Below are 17546 nucleotides of genomic sequence, written 5' to 3' on the forward strand. Positions count from 1 at the left end.
GTCATTAAATCTTTTTGTGTCTCTGTTTCTTCATCTGTCCAACAGGTTTTTCTCTGGGGCAGGAGGGAGGGGGACCTCTCCACTGCGGGAGCTTAGGAGGGGCTGGACAGTCGGAGCTGGAGGAAAGCAGGGAGAAAGGGCCTTAAAGGGGGCAGATAAGTTAGAACCCATTTCGTTTCTGTTTGGCTGGAGGAAGGGAGGCGGAGGCGGGTTACCCTTGTTTGGCTTTCCCAGCAAAAATCCCTCAGACAGATATGGATTCTTCTGGAGGTGATCCCATGCCACACTGGTAGGAAGTGGGAGTGGGGCCTGGAAGGGCAGGACGCCTTGGTTGTCAAGCAAATTAGTGCAGTGGATGCTTGGGTTTACTCCCACTGGGGAACTTTGGGGCCAGTGAAGAATGCACACCTCACAAGTACCCCACCCAAGGGTGAGGGAGCTGGGGTATGTGCACACTGCACCCTGTCATTGATTGGGGGTTGCTTTCTAGGGGGATTCATTCCCCAGCACCTCCGTGCTTCAGCAGCCAGAGAAAGACCCTAAGCAAAGGAATGTAAAAACTGGCACCTGGGACTAGTCCAGGGAGCCCTGAGGTTGCAAGAAACAGAATGGAGGAGTGGGCACTGATAGGCCCTGCAGCACTGAAGTGAGGGAAGGGAGGGACCAGAGTAGCAGCCTGGCCAGATGACAGATGACAGGGATCCCGATATCCCATTCAGCCAGCAAGCAATGACAGTGTCTATTTGCAGGGAATCTAGACCCTGTGGATAATGACTTGCGTGTCAGCTTCATGGAAAAATTGGACTATTAGAAACAGCTGCCAAGAACGGGAGTACATTCAGGGGCCTAACCATGCCCAGGGATTCTAGCTGCCCTGGGAAGCAACGGTTAGGAGTGCAGACCTCAGAGATCGAAGCTGCTTCTGGCGTTCCCAGGCTGTGTGCCTCAGTTTCATCCCTTCACTCATAGGTGCTTCTGTTTCCCAATCTGCAAAACGGGGATAATGTTTGTCTGCACCTCTGGAACAAATGGCCAGTCCATGCTTCAGTTGTAGGACATCGGAAATGTGAGAGAGCCGTGGACCTCTTGTCTTCCAGATGGAGACATGGCCATAGGACTCTCACGGGATGGGCCACCTGTTGGTGGGGGACAGCTCCAGGCTGCTCCAGCTTGGCCTGGCTTTGTTTTCTGCCAGGTGGACTCTGTGTGCATGACGCATAGGATTGCCCAGGGTCAGCATCTGCTTTACCCCAGACTCTGCCCTTCCAGGGACTCTCTAAGAGAGGATGGCCAAGCTTCCCTTGAGCCCTGTCAGGGTCCGCGTCCCAGACTCCTCTCTGGGTGGGGTTCCATCTGTCTGGGTTCAGCAGCCACCACAGCCCTTGCCTCCTCCTCCTCTAATCCCTGAAATCCCCTGACATGAAGCCTGAGAACTGCCAGGGTCCAACTCTGCCTCCCAAGGAGCTCAGAGACCTGGGTGGTGTGTGCCCTCAATGTGTCCCGCCATCATTATAAGCTTCAATGAGTATTCTGCCTTCAGAAATCCCCAAAGGAGAAACACGCACTGGTTTCCACGTCCACGTTCAGCCCCCCAGCTCTGGGGGTACATCTCAAGTCCTCTCCCAAGCATCTCCCCACAAACCTCTTTTTTTCTGGGCTCACCTACAGAGACCCTGCAGCTTCTAGTGCACCCAGCCTGTAGCCAGGCAGGGTGCCAGGCTTCCTCCCTGGAGGGTCCCCAATCTGTGAGGGGTACCTGTGGAACCTCTCACTCTTCAGCTTTGCTGGGGAGGGGCAGTGGCTGTGGGCACAATGTCCCTACATGGCACTTCTGTTTATCTCGATTCCTACAGTGGTGCTCTACTTCTTTCTTCCTTCCCTCCAGTCCCCTCCTCACGTGGACTGGGATGGGGCTACTGTTAGCTGTGGAGGGGCCAGCCCACAACAGTGACCCATGACTAGTCGGGTGGCCTGGCCTCTGCATTCAGTCAGGACAGGGCACAGGAGTGGCCCAAAGGCCCAGGGGCCTTAAGAGACTAACCAGGGGCAGGTGTGAGATGAATTGTCTTAGTAAAGTCGGAGAGGAGGGGAATGGTCCCTATTGAAACATCTCCATTCTGCGGGAAGGGTTGGTGGGGAAGTAGGTCAAGCGTTGGTCCCTGAATGCCAGGAAGCCACCTCTCATGGAAATTACCTGCCTGAAAATTGGGTCATGCTTGCACAGCTGGGACCTGGGGGATCCCCAAGCTAATCTACTCTGGCCTCCCCCCACCCCCAAGCATCAGTGAGAGTGTCCAAGGCTGGACTATTTTTAGCCACTTGTGAGCTGGTCATGTGCTGAGCAGGAGTTGGAAGGTGGGCACTGCTGAGCATCCTAGAACTACAGAGACCCGAGCTGTCCCCCTCCCAAGGCCTAGGTGAGGCATGGAAGGCCCAGGCCTTGGAAAGATGGTGAACATGACATCTCCATAAAGCAGAGTTCCAGACAGAGTCTTCTAGAAGGTAGACCCACTGCGCCACTGACCTAAGCGTACCGTTGGTTATCATTCTCTGCCAAAAACCTTCAGGCACTCCAACCTCTGGCTGAGAAGGGTCTCCAGACTTGGGTGCTCCCACTCATGGCACACACTGCCTCCTATTCCCACCAACCCCAGCCACCTGCAGCTTTCCAAACCCTCCAGGTTCCTCCTGAGCACACACTGCAGTGCCCTTCCCTCTCATGCCTGGCTGGAACATACTGACTTCTGCCTTAAAAGGTCTGTTCTCTGAGTATTTCACCCCTTAGGATCCAAGCATCACACCTTGAAAGCGTTTGTTTAAATGTCAGTCTCCCTTGTTGGGCTGTGACTCCTCAATGCCTTAGGTCAGAGCTTGACACGAGGCAGGTACTCAAAACGTGTGATGGATGGACCCATGCCATGCTCATCTATTGGGCAAGGGTAATGATCGGCATGGGAAAGTCATGAGAAGCTCTTGGAAAATAGACACTTTCCTTCAAATGCTGGAGCTGCTCACTGCCGCGGGGTGAGGTTCTGGTCTCAGCAGGGTTCCTGGCCGACAGCCTCTGTGTAGGGAAGGTGGGTGGGGAATCTGACAGCCTTGGTGTAGGTTTGAAGGATTTGGGGGCTGACCATGAGGTGGCAATAGTAACATAAGCTTTATGTGAGTGACACTTTGACAGATTCTCATGTCCCTCACAGCAAGAGGTCATCTAGAGGCTCTGGTATGAGGGTTACCACCTAGAGGAGGAAGAGGACAAGGGAACCCCTGGGGGAGAGGGGGCTTGACGAGGGGGTCCTGTGTCTAGGTGAGCTTGTTTAGCACCTTTTCAGCTCAGAGAGCTCCAAAGGGCAGCAACAGCTTGGGGTCTTAATAGCTCTTGGGTTGATCTTATCTGTGGCTGCAGATGCTGGGTGCAGTTCTGCAGATTGTGCAAAGTAAGCAGGCTATAAACAGCTGAGAATCTACTTATTTGGGCTATTTTAAAACAGTTGAATGTGTAAACATTTGAATGTGATTCCAGCAGGCTTTTGAACTAATGGGTCTTAGCTTGCTGTGAAGAAGTAACCAACCTAGGGGCCAAGACCCAAAAGTCTTCTTTGGCTCATTTATCTAACACGGGGGGAGGGCAGGGCTCAGCTGGGGTCAGCGTGGTTTGTATCTTTCCTGTTTATGCCACAGACTTCTCTGTTGGCTGAATAGATACAGTTGTGGGGATTCCTACACATATTTGAATACCTGTAGGATTTTAGGACACCTAAACACATATTTACTGAGTTTCTAATGATTAAGATATAACGTTTGTCCTCAATTATTGGACAACTTGATGGGAGGAACAGACCACAAATAGCTGATCACAAATCCATATGACGCATGACGTCTACAGGGCACACTGGTGGCCCAGGGAGGGAGGAAATGAGCAGTGCTTGGCAGCAGGGATACCATACCCAAGATTGTGAAGATTTAGAACTCAGAGTGGATGTGCTCAGATATAGCAGGTTCACCCCACAGGGGCCATTTAACCTCAGTAGGTTTCAGGGCCAACTGAACAGCTCACCATGCAGAGGTGGGGCCCAGAACTTGGAACCTGCTGATGTCTGCACAGCTCTGCAACCTCTGCAAACTGCTTTCCCTCCATAAGCTTCAGTGTTTACTTCTGTACAATCAGGGAAAAAATCTGCACCTCTTCTGCACACCCTCTAAACGCTGGTGCCTCTCAGGCTCAGGCTCTGGCCTTCCTCTACGTACAGTCTTTCCCAAGGGAAAGTCTGGTGTCAAGGCTTTAAATATCACCTTGGTGCTGATGGTCCTAATTTTTTTAATCTTCAGCCCTGAGCCCCTGGCCTTTCCCTAGAGCTCTAGACTTGTATTTCCAATTCCATTCAGGTTTATAATTTCTTACCTGAAATTCTGTGCACCAGATGTGTTTTAGAATTCAGAATTTTTAAACTGTAGAAACTTAATAGCTCCAGCAGGATCTGTTAGAGCATCCTGTAATCAAACATATTGATATTTGTGCAGTGAAACGTGGATATTCACTCTAAGTGGGATTACAAAAATCTGTTAATAGCCTCTGTATTCGTTCATTTTTGCATTGCTATTGAACTACCCGAGACTGGGTAATTAATAAAGAAAAGAAGTTTAATTGACTCACAGTTCTGCAGGCTGTACAGGAAGCATGGCTGGGGAGGCCTCAGGAAACTTACAATCATGGAGGAAGGTAAAGGGGAAGCCAGCACGTCTTACCTGGTGGGAGCAGGAGGAAGAGAGAGTGAAGGAGGAGGTACTACACACTTTTAAACAATCAGATCTCGTGAGAACTCACTCATTATCATGAGAACAGCAAAGGGGAGGTCCGCCCCCATGATTGAATCACCTCCCACCAGGTTGCTCCTCCAACATTAAAGAGCATAACTTGACATGAGATTTGGGTGGGGACACAGAGCCAAACCATATCTGGTTGCTTCTCTGAGCTTCATTTCATATCAGGTCAGAATTTACTGGTAAATGAATTACGAAACACCGTTTGGTTTTCTGTGTTTTTGTAGATTTTGGAATTATACATTCAATGAGGCTTGGTGGACCTGTGCTGTCTCTCCATTCATTTTCTGATAGGTACCCCAAAGTTAACATGCTTACTGTGACCTTTGATTTTAACTCTCCCCACCCTAAGTTGTTGATTTGCTGTTTTTCCCATCTCAGCTAATTTTATCACCATTCATACAGCTAATTTCTCAAGCACAGATTCTAGCAGTTACTTTTCTTTTCCCTCAATTTCTCTTTCTTCTTCTCCAATGTCTAACCCCTCAGTAGGTCATTGGCTCTTCTTTAAACCAGATCCCAAAAATTCTCTGCAAGGGTCTTATAGGGCCCATCTTATTATACCCCATCCACAGCCCCATTCATGCATTACACAGTGATCACAAGGATCTTTTAAAATCCCTTTCCACTGAAACAGGTATATAGAAGATAGTATCAGTCTTCTGCTTAGTCCACTGAAAATAGATAAAATCTAACATTTCCAAGTCCTCTCAGACCTTCAACACTGGCCCTGCCTACTCCTCTGACATCATCTCATATGATTCCATCTCTTAGTCCCCACACTTCAACCCCACTGGCTTCCTTTCTGTTTTCCTACTATGTGAAGTCTTCTTGCCTTGGGGGAATTTGTGCCAGGGGCTCCTAAGACTGAAATACCTTCCCCTAGATATTTGTATGTTTGGCTGAAGGTTCCTTGCCACTGCCCATAATCTGCTTAAAAAATTACTTCTTCTCTCTTCTCATTATTCATTCTGTCTCCATCAGATTTTATTTTCTTCATAGTACTTGTGGCTCTAGAAGTTATATTACTCATTTGTTTACTTGTTCATGATTTCTCTGTGGACATAAATATCCCTGTAAACTAAACACTTGAGAGCATGGTGGGGAGGGAACTGGCTCGCTCTGTTCCTAATGTCAGATGCCTAACACAGTGACCTGCCTGTAGTAGGTGCTAAACAAATATTTGTTGAAGAAAACAATGAATGCATACATCTCCCATTAAGGGGGAATGCTATGAAACCTTATATATGAATGATTTGGAACCCAGGCCTTGTCCTGGACAAAGCTGGGTTTGAACTGACCTCTGGCCATGTGACCCTGGAAAGCTACTCAGTCTCTGTAAGCTTCCATTTCCTCATCTGGAAATGAACTTCATAGGTTGGTGGCAAAGAGGAGGTGAATCTGTGTGAAGCCTATTGCACCATCTGGCATGGTATCCATGGTCAATCAATGCCAACCACTGCTACATTGCAGAGCACAGGGACACTTTGTGCTGTGAACATGGCCACACCAGGCGTGGCTGGATGAGCCCAGGTCAGCTCCCCTTACTAAAGTGAATTGGCTTGGTGAGTGAGAGGCGGTTGATCTGGGGATACTGCCATGGCCCTCAACATGCTTCCTGACACGAGTTTTGCAAGCCCTGTCTTGGTGAATAATGGGGAGCAGGAGAGCCGAGTGGAGGGTTGAGAAGGGGGAGGGCTGGGGTGGAGGTGGTAGGTTGGTGAGAGAGGTTGAGGGTGGGGGCTATTGCCAGCAAAGGTGCAATGTCTGGAATCTGATGTGCTGGGGACACCAGCCATGCAGGAAAGTAAGGCTGGATCCCAGAGCAGTCCCTGGGGAAGCAGATGCAGCCAGAGGGATACACATTGACAAAGAGCTGAGTGACGTGTGGTGTCCAAGGAGCAGGTCCAGGTGATGAACCAAGCATCCTGCTGTGGACTGGAGCTGAATCTAGGATCTAGAACTCAGGAGAATGAAACAATTTAGGGGGAAAAAAAGCAAATATGGAGGCAGTGAACAAGTTCTGGACACCTTCAGGATTGAGCTGTATGGGAGTTGGCAGAGAGTTCTTCTTCCTGGGGGGCCCTTCCTGGCATGGGGGTCGTCTGCTAGTTTAAAAGGCCAAGGCTAGATGGACTGGTGGTGGGAATGGGGTGCATGTGATATGGTTGGGATAGACTCAGGGACATGGTAGGTTGAGCTGATAAGGGTAGGTTGGGGGATGAAGTGCCAGGGGAGGGTAGAAAGGGCCTTGTAGTCAAACAATGAACCACCTGCTGCAGGGATTCCTGGAGCAGCGAGCTCATTGTGTGGACACATCCACATCAGGGAGTCAGCTGGATAATTGTGGGGGAAAAGGCCATAGACTTAGTGTTTACAACAGAGGCTTTGAGGCCTGTAAGAACTGCAGTGCAGGCCGGGCGCGGTGGCTCAAGCCTGTAATCCCAGCACTTTGGGAGGCTGAGACGGGCAGATCACGAGGTCAGGAGATCGAGACCATCCTGGCTAACACTGTGAAACCCCGTCTCTACTAAAAATACAAAAATCTAGCTGGTGAGGTGGCGGGCGCCTGTACTCCCAGCTACTCAGGAGGCAGGAGAATGGCATAAACCCGGGACATGGAGCTTGCAGTGAGCGGAGATCTGGCCACTGCACTCCAGCCTGGGCGACAGAGCCAGACTCCGTCTCAAAACAACAACAACAACAACAACAACAACAACAACAACAACAACAACAAACTGCAGTGCAGGCAAGAGAGGATGCTCACCACCTCACACTGAGACCCCCATAGCCCTGATCCTTAACATGCGAAAGCTATAGGCTGTGGTCACAGGTTAGCAACTTCACAGAAGTGATTGGCAGGAGGTGCTGTGCCATATATTTGAAAGGAATCATGGTATTTGTCCATCAAGACATTGAGACCCATAACAGGGCCGCAGTATTTGCCTGCACAGTAGATGGCTGAGTGTCAGCTCTGAGTGTGTGTGCATTTGGTTGATGTTCCCATCAGTGACTTTGACAGACGACAAAGGTGTGCCTAGAGATCTGGCGGGTGAGGTCCTTCCTCAACATCTCACTGCTGGATAGGAACCTGCACCTATGCCTTCAGGTGTACAGAACAGACTTAGTCTGAAGGATACGAGTGTCCTGAGCTGAGGGCTGTCTCAGAATAGCTCCTTCCACACCCTTCTGACCAAAGAGGAGAAGCCCTTGCATGTGGCCTCGATGGCCCAGTGCCCTCTTCTGACTCTCCCCAAAGTGACTGAGGCTGCCTCTGCCCCACCCAGCCTCCTGTTGGCTCCACAGGAGGAGTACCCCTGCAGGAATACCCCAGCAGCAGCCGCCCAGGGAGCCAGGCGGAATCTCTGCTGCTTCAGCAAAGCGCAAATCACTAAACAAAACACAGCCCTTCCTGGGAGGCTGCCTGTCACTGAGTGTATCAATGAACAGTCATGCTCCATCCATCCTGGGTACAGCTGAGTGCATGCTTGCTGCCCTCCCCGACTCCTAGGATGCTCTCTCGCTCTCTTTTTTTTTTTCTCTCTCTCTCTCTGCACCCCCTACCCTTCTCATCTTCCAAGGTCTCTCCAGGGCTGTTTCCTCATTGTCTCAGCTCTGGAGCCCTTGAAATTGAGCGGCACCCCACAACCCTGTCTGTTCTGGGGCCGTCTTGGTGAACTGGCAGGTATTCCCAGGCTCCCAGCTCTTTCCTGCCCATCATGTACCATTTAGAATCTGGTCTTTGGCCACCACCTTCTTAGCTGTCCCATCCTCTGCTCCATGAGGAGGGGTCTCCCTTCCTCAGTCAGATGTTTTGGCTTCTGTGATGCAGAATCATGAGAACGGAAAGAAGATGATTAAAGTCTGGACTCCCTGGTAAGGTTGGGCAGAGGCAGCAGGAGGCAATGTGGAAGCTGAGACTGGGAGGGGAAGAAGGGGATTTGGCACGGGCGCTGGAGCAAGGCTGAGAGTAACAGGGAGGCATGTGCTGCATTTGGAGTCTGATATTCATCAGAGTTGTGAGTAAAGTGAATCCCCCTTCATACCTGTGGGTCTGAGCTCTGTTTCTTGAACAGGACCAGGCGGGTCTCTGGGTTCCTAAGGGTCGCCATCCTTTCTGGTTTCTACTAGAGTGGGTGAGCTGGGCATGTCCCCTAACTGGAGTGCAGCCACTGTGAAGGCAAGGAGTCACATTGTACCTTGTCCCCTAGTGGGTGACAGAGACCTTTTGAGAGTGCTCTGCAGTGGGCGGGGCTGAGCAAAACCTAGTGACATCTAGGACTGACTCCATGATCCTTCCCATCTCTGTCCTGCAATCCTGACCCAGCCTGTTTCCATGACCACAGGGCACCAGCAGAAGACGGAGCACTGCCCTTAGCCTAGACATTCTCTTCCCATTGCTTACTCTTGGCAGTGCCTGGGGGCTGTGTGTGATTCCAGAAGTCAGGCTCACTTGCTTTAGAAACCAGTTCTGTTGGAGATGGTGTGAGTCCAACAACAAGGAAGATGGTTTTGTCTTTTTCTTGTAGCTGACAGACTCATCCCTTCCTGCTCCGCCGCCTCCTTTGTCTTTCTCTCCTCTGCTCTATGAAAGGCACCAGGCAGGCACCCGGGTGGTGTTCTTGGGGGACCCAGTGGTGGATCAGTCCCAGATCCATCTTTGAGGCTCAGAAAGCCAGAGGAGAACCAGCTGACCTGACTGGGCTGCAGCCAGCTCGGAAACTTCGCCTCACCCTCTTTCCACCATGACATGGGCGTGTGATTGTCCCTTCTCAGCCAGAGTTTCAAGGGACCCTGCTGGAGATCACAGAGTCGAGGGAAGCTGTGAGGCCTGGCCTGACGCCTTTGCACCTGCCATCTCTGTGTCTTCACAAAGGTGGGAATGATAGCACCAACTCTAGAGGGATGGGGGGAGGCCCTAGTGCAGATTGCAGAGCTTGGACAGACAGGGGGATTCTGATCAGAAGGCAGTTACTATTGCTAAGAGAAGGAGACAGGAGGGGACAGTTCAGGGGTCTTGCCTCCTCAGTGGCTGGAATTGGGGGAGGGAGAGAACAAGCAAGAAACTGCCTTTGCTTTTGTGAGTCCACATGGAAGCATTGCAGACCACAGCTTGCCTATGGGCAGGCTCTGCTTCATGAGAAAGCAGATACAGGTGGGGGCTGAATGGTGGCAGGCCAGCTGGGACCGGCTCTTTTTATGTCATCTTGAATATTATGCTTCAGATAATACGATTGCTTGCTCAGCATAAATACAATGGTCTCATCGCACTTTTTATTGAGATGAAATTTATATCCTGTGAACTGCATAAATCATGATTTTATGACCCACTGAGTTGTGACAAATGCATACACTTCAATCAAGATAAAGAACAATTTCATCATTCCAGAAAGTTCCTTCATGCCCCCCTTTGAATCAATCCTCACCTGTCATAGACAATCACTCTTCTGATGTCTATCATCAAAGATCAGTTTTACCTGTTCCTGAACTTCATATACATGGAAGCTTACAGTGTATGCTCTTTGGTGTCTAGTTTCTTTCATTGAATAGAATGTTGTTGCATATGTGATGATGTGGAAACTTTGAAAAATCGCTTCCAGTTGTCAGACATATCAGTCATTTCCAGTTTCTGAATAGTATGACCAAAGCTTCTATAAACAATATTTTACAGGTACTTTGTGTGGACATATATTTTCTTTTCCCTTTGGCAAATGCCCAGGAGTGGAATTGCAAGGTCATAGGGAAATGGAAGTGTAGAGAAACTTCCAGACAGATTTACCAAGTGGTTGTGCTGCTATACATTTCCACCTGCAGTGTGTGAGAATTCTCATCATCCACATCCTTACCAAGCAGCAGTGTTGTCAGTCTGTGCTATGGACTGGACATGTGTGTACTCCCGCATTTCACATATGGAAACCCAGTGGGATGGCGTTTGGAGGTGGGTCCTTTCGAGATAATAAGGTCATGAGAGTGGAGCCCTTAGGAATGGAATTAGTACCCTTATAAAAAGAGATGTGAAGGCCAGGCGCAGTGGCTCATGCCTGTAATCCCAGCACTTGAGGTGGGCAGATCACCTGAGGTCAGGAGTTCGAGCCCAACCTGGCCAACATGTTTTATTACAAACCCCACCTGTACTAAAACAAAACAAAACAAAACAAATTAGCTGGATGTGGTGGTGCATGCACCTGTAATTCCAGCTACTCTGGAGGCTGAGACAGGAGAATCGCTTGAACTGGAGAGGCAGAGGTCGCAGTGGCAGTGAGCTGAGATCGCGTCACTGCACTCCAGCCTGGGTGACAGTGCAAGACTCTGTCTAAAAAAAAAAAAAAAAAAAAAAAAAAAGGCAGTGGGTGGGGGAGGGAGGGAGAGAGAGAGAGAGAGAGGTGAGAGATTATCTCTGTGCCATGTGAAGATACAAAGATACAAGCAGTCAGGAAAAGGTCCTCCCCAGACACCCAATTGGCCAGCACTTTAATCTTGGACTTCTAGCTTCCAGGACTGTGAGAAGTAAATGTCTGTTGTTTAAACCTCCCAGTATATGGTATCTTGTATAGCATCCTGAAACTGATTAAGGCAGTCTCTCTAAATTTAACTGTTTGAATGAATATGAAGTGGTATTTCATTGTGGTTTTAATTTTAATTTCCTTGAATACAAACGAACTTGAGAAATTTTTATGTGTTTATTGGCCATTTGTATATCTTCACCTGCTCAAGTCTTTTGGCCTTAAAAAATTTAAGTTGTTTATGTCTTTATTACTGATTTGCAGGATTTTAAAAATACATAATCTGAATAGAAGCCCTGTATCAGATATATACCTTGTGAATATTTTCCCCAGTCTATCACTTACTTTTTCATTTTCTGAATAGTGCCTTTGAATAAACAAAATTAAACATTTTTCATTAAGTAGCATGTGATTCCAAACTTGAACACCATAAATCAGAGGAACTAGTGATTTTTCAAAGGAATTTTAAAAACTTTGCTCAGAAATTTAAAAAAGATTTAATTGACACATAATAATTGTATATATATATGGGGTACAATATGATGTTTTGATACACCCATATCTTACGATATGATCAAATCAGAGTATTCAGTGTATCTGTCACCTCAAACATTTATCATTTCTTTGTGATAAGAACATAGACAATTTTCTTTTCTAGTTATTTTGAGATACACAGTGTCATATTGTTGACTATAGTCACCCTACACCAGAACATACTCCTCCTTTCTAACTGTAACTTTGTACCCATTAATCATCCTTTCTCCATCCTCCCCTCCCTCTCCCTGTCCTCTGGTAACCAATGTTCTAGTTCTATAAATGATATCAGCTTTTTGAGATTCTACATGTGATATGGTTTGGGTTTGTGTGCCTGCACAAATCTCATGTTGAATTATAATCCCCAGTGTTGAAGGAAGGGCCTTGTGGGAGGTGATTTCAAGGGCAGATTTCTCCTTTGCTGTTCTCGTGATAGTGAGTTCTCACGAGATCTGGTTGTTTAAAAGTGTGTGACACACCCCCCTCCACTTTGTTCTCTTCCTTCTGCTCCAGTCACATAAGATGTGCCTGCTTCCCCTTCACCTTCCCCCATGATTGTAAGTTTCCTGAGGCCTCCCCAGTCATACTTCCTGTACAGCCTGAGGAACTGTGAACCAATTCAACCTCTTTTCTTTCTAAATTACCCAGTCTCAGGTAGTTCTTTATAGCAATGTGAGAACGGACTAATACAAGATGTGAGTGAGATATGTGAGTGAGATCACGCTGTATTTGTCTTTCTGCATCTGGCTTATTTCACTCAGCATAATGTCCTCCAGGATCATTCATGTTGTTGCAAATGATAGGATTTCATTGTTTTTTTTTTTTTAAAGGCTGAATAGTATTCTATTGTGTGTATATACCGCATTTTCTTTGTGCATTCATTCGTTAATGGATACTTAGGTTGGTTCCATATCTTGGCCATTGTGCATTGTGCTACAATAAACGTGGAAGTGCAGATATCTCTTCAACAAACTGATTTTCTTTCACTTCCTTTGAATATAAACCCAGTAGCGGGATTGCTGGATTATATGGTAGTTCCATTTTAAATTTTTTGAGGAACATCCATACTGGTTTTCATAATGATTGTACTAATTTACATTCCCACCAACAGTATATAGTAAGTGTTCCCTTTTCTCCACATTTTCACTGAAAGTTGTCATCTTTTGTCTTTTGGTAATAGCCATTATCATTGGAGTGAAATGCTGTCTCATTGTGGTTTTGATTTGCATTTTCCTGATGATTACTGATGTTGAGCATTTTTTCATAAACCTGTGGACCATTTGTGCGTCTTCTTTTGATAAATGTCTGACATGGTCTTTTGCTCATTTTAAAATAGGATTATGAGTTTTTGTTGTTGAATTAATTTTTAAAAATATATTCTGAATATTAACCCCTTGTTAGATGTATACTTTCCAAATATTTCCTCTCATTCTATAGATGTCCCCTTCACCTTGTTGATTGTTTCCTTTCCTGGGCAGAAGCTTTTTAGTGCTATGTAATCCCATTTTATCTATTTCTGCTTTTGTTGCCTTGTGTTTTTGAGGTCTATCCAAAAAAATATTTGCCCAGTCCACTGTCCTGGAGCATTTCCCCTAAGTTTTCTTCTAGTAGTTTCATAGCTTTGAGTCTTACATTTAGGTCTTTAATTCATTTTGAGTTGATTTTTTAAATGGCAAAAGAAGGGATCCAGTTTCATTCTTCTGTTCTCAGATATCCAATTTTTCCAGTACCATTTATTGAAGAGACTGTCCTTTTCCCTGTGTGTGTTCTTGGCACCTTTGTCAAAAATCTGTTGGCGTTTTTTTTTTTTTTGTATGTGTGTAGGTACCTATGTTTTTTATATATATGTATTGATTTATTTCTGGGCTTCTGTGCTGTTCCATTTGTCTGTGTGTCTGTTTTGACGTCAGTACCATTCTGTTTTGGTTACTATTGCTTTGTAGCATATTTTGTATTTTATTTTTTTATTTTTATTTTTTTTAGTAGAGACAGGGTTTCACCGTGTTAGCCAGGATGGTCTTGATCTTCTGACCTCGTGATCCGCCCGTCTTGGCCTCCCAAAGTGCTGGGATCACAGGCTTGAGCCACCGCGCCCGGCCTGTAGCATATTTTGAAGTCAGGCAGTGTGATGCCTCCAGCTCTCTTTTTCTTGCTCAAGATTGCTTTCGCTATTCAAAGTATTTTGTGGTTTCATATAAATTTTAGAATTGTTTTTTCTATTTCTGTTATTGGTATTTTGATAGGAATTGCACTAACTCTGTAGATTGCTTTGGGTAGTATGGACATTTTAACATTATTTCTTCCAATCTGTTTCCAAAGATAACACAGGATATCTTTCCATTTGTTTGTGCCCTCTTTGATTTCTGTCATCAATATTTTAAAGTTTCAGTGTAGAGATCTTTCACTTCCTTGGTTAAGTTTATTTCTAGCTATCTTACATAGTTTTTGTAGCTAAAACATTTAAAAATGTTGGTAAAGTTTTGATTTTTCAGTTTTCTTCTTTCATGATTAGAAATAGTGTCTTTTATAAAAAAAATCTTTTCCTATCCCAAAGCTGGGAAGGTATTTTCCCATATTTTTTTCTAAAAGTGTTACAGTTTAAACTATTTGTTTAGATCTGTGATCCATCTTGAACTAATTTGTGTAAGTGTGTGTGGTATGAAGTAGAGTTTGAGATTAATTTTTTTACTTTGTGTTTTTCCAGTTCCAGCACTAATTTTTAAAAAGACTTTTCCATAAGATTTTTTTAATGACTGTCAAAAATCGACTATATGTGTGTGAGTCTATGCCTGGACTTTTTATTCAGTTCCATTAATCTGTGTTTATGTAAATACCATACTATCTTGATTATTGTAACTTTATTGCAAGTCTTGAAATCAGGAGTTGTGGGTCATCCAACTTTGTTCTTTTGTTTCAAGACTGATTTGGTTACTCTAGGTCGTTTGCATTTCAAAATAAAGTTTAAAATAAAGACATTGATTTCTATCAAAGAGTCTATTGAAATTTTGATGTGGATGATATTGAATTTATTGATTAATTTGGGAGAATTAACATTATAACAATATTGACTCTTCCAAATCATGAACGTAATATATTTTGCCATTTATTTAGGTCTTTAATTTCTCCTAGCAATGCCTTATAGTTCTAAGTGTAGAGGTCTTGCATGTCCTTTCATATATTTATTCTCAAGTACTTTATTTTTTAAAATTTCTTGCAAATGGTATGTTTTTCAAACTGAATTTTTAAATTGTTTACCATCAATATATAGAAATGCAATTAATTTTGATTATTGACATTGTCCCTGTGACTTTGCTAAATTAACTTATTCATTTCATTATATTTTTAGATTCTTCAGGATTTCCTTTTAACAATCATGTCATCTGAAAACAGAAACTTTTTTACTTCTATTTTTTGGTAATCTTTTTGCCTTTTAATTTCTTCTTCTTGCCTTACTGCATTGGTTAAGACTCCTAGAGCAATATCAAATAGAAGTGGTAAGAGCAGGCATGCTTATGAAGAAAGCATTTACTATTTTGCCCTTAAGTATGATTTTTAGATGTAGAATTTTGGTAGATGTTCCTTGCAAGATTGGTAACTTTTCCTTAATTTCTAGTTTGCCAGGAGTGTTTTGTTGTTGTTGTTGTTGTTGTTGTTAAGTGTTGAATTTTTAGTCAAGTGGTTTTTCTCTTAACTGTGGCGATGATCAGACAGGGCTTCTCATTTAATTCTGTGAACGTACTGAATTATATTAATTAATGTTTGAAAGTTGAATTGACCTGGCATTGCTTGAATAAACTCCACTTGGTGAACTGAACGCTATGTACAGCTAATATTTTGTTAAGAATTTGGTGTATATGATCATGAGGGAGATGAGTCTAATTTTCTTATCTTCTAATTCTTTGTTAAGCTTTGGCATCAGAGTTACTTTGATTTGATAAAATGAGTAGACGCGTGTTCTTACCTCTTACATATTCTGAAATAGTTTTTCTTAATGTTTGAAAAAAATTATCAGTAGAATTATGTGGATCTGTAGTTCTCTTTTCGGGGTTTTTGGATAATGAATTACATTTCTTTAATAACTATAGGTGTAGGTGTAGTAGCTGATCTCCAGGAGGGCCATCAGTGATACCTCCCTGTTGGTATTCACAGCCTTGTGTAGTTGTGTAGTCTCCTCCAACGTTGTACCAGGGTTTACCTGTGTGTCCAATGACATGCAGCAGACTTAATGATATGCCACTTATGAGTGTATTATAAGGGACCGCAGCTTCTAGCTATGTTTCTGTCTTAGATCATTCCCTCCGAGGAAAGCCGGGAGCCATGTTGTGTGAACACCCAGGAAGCCTGTGAATAGGCCCTTGTGGAAAGAAATAGAGCTTTTGGTTGACAACCAACCAGGAGCTGAGGCTGCCAGCAACCCTGTGAGTGAGAGTAAAGTTGAATTCTCCAGCCCAGTCAAGCCTTGAGGTGGCTATAACCCTGCCTGGCAATTTGACTGCAACCTTGGGAAAGACGCTAAGACAGAACCACCCAGTGAGGCTACTCCTGGGTTCCTTAACCTCAGTAATTTATGAAATAATAAATGTTTCTTATTTTAAGCTCCTCTATTTTGGAACAATATTTATTACCCAGAAATAGATAATTCATACAATGAAGCTATTCAGATTTTCTATGTTTGCGTGTGTCAGTTTTGGTAAATTATGTTTTTCAAGAAATGAGTCTATCTCACCAAAGTTGTCACATTTATTGACATTATTTTTCACACTATTCTGCTAGTTTTCTTTTAACAGTTATTGGATCTTTACTGATATATCTTCTTTTATTTTTGATATTCATAATTTGTGTTTTCTCTTTATTTGGTCAGTCTTTCTAGACTTTTTTCAATTTCAATTCTTTAAGATAATAGATTTTGGTTTTATTATTATTTTCTTTTTTATTTTCTAATTTATTGATTTCTGTTTTAATCTTTATACTTTGTTCTTTTCTGTTTACTTTGGTTTTAATTTAATTCATGTTTTGAGTTTCTTAACTTAGAAAGTTAGATCACTAAAATTATCTTTTCTTTTTTTCTAATATATGCATTGAAAACTCAAAATCTCTCTAAGCATCACTTTAGCTGCATCCTACAAATGTTCACTGATTTTGTTAATGTGGTTCCTTTGTGTTCTTAAATGTGCTACATACATTTAAAACTGTTAACAGTTTTAAAGTCTTCGTCTGCTGTTTTAAAGTCTTTGTCTTGGTCACGTTAGGACCTATTTCTATTGACTTTTCTTTTCCATTCTGGCTAACTTTTTCCTGCTTCCTCTCGTACTTAGTAATTTGGGCTAATGCATTACCCCTGCCTCAGCCTCCTGTGCAGCTGGGTCCACAGGTGTGTGCCACCATGTCCAGCTAATTATTTGCTTAGTTTTATTTTTAGAAATGAGGTCTCACTGTATTGCCCAGGGTGGTCCCAAATTCCTGGTCTCAAGTGCTCCTCCAGCCTCAACCTCTAGAGTAGCTGGGATTATAGGCACAAGCCACCATGTCTGGCTACTTTTTCTTTAAAAGGTTTTTTTAGAGATGGGGTCTTGCTATATTGCCCAGGCTGGTCTCAAACTCCTGGGCTCAAATGATCTTCCCTCTTCAGCCTCTTGAGTAGCTGGGGGCATGTACCACTCACTGCACCCAGCTTAGTAATTTTGATTG

Source organism: Macaca nemestrina, chromosome 11, assembly GCF_043159975.1.
Source record: "Macaca nemestrina isolate mMacNem1 chromosome 11, mMacNem.hap1, whole genome shotgun sequence".
Lineage (NCBI taxonomy): Eukaryota > Metazoa > Chordata > Mammalia > Primates > Cercopithecidae > Macaca > Macaca nemestrina.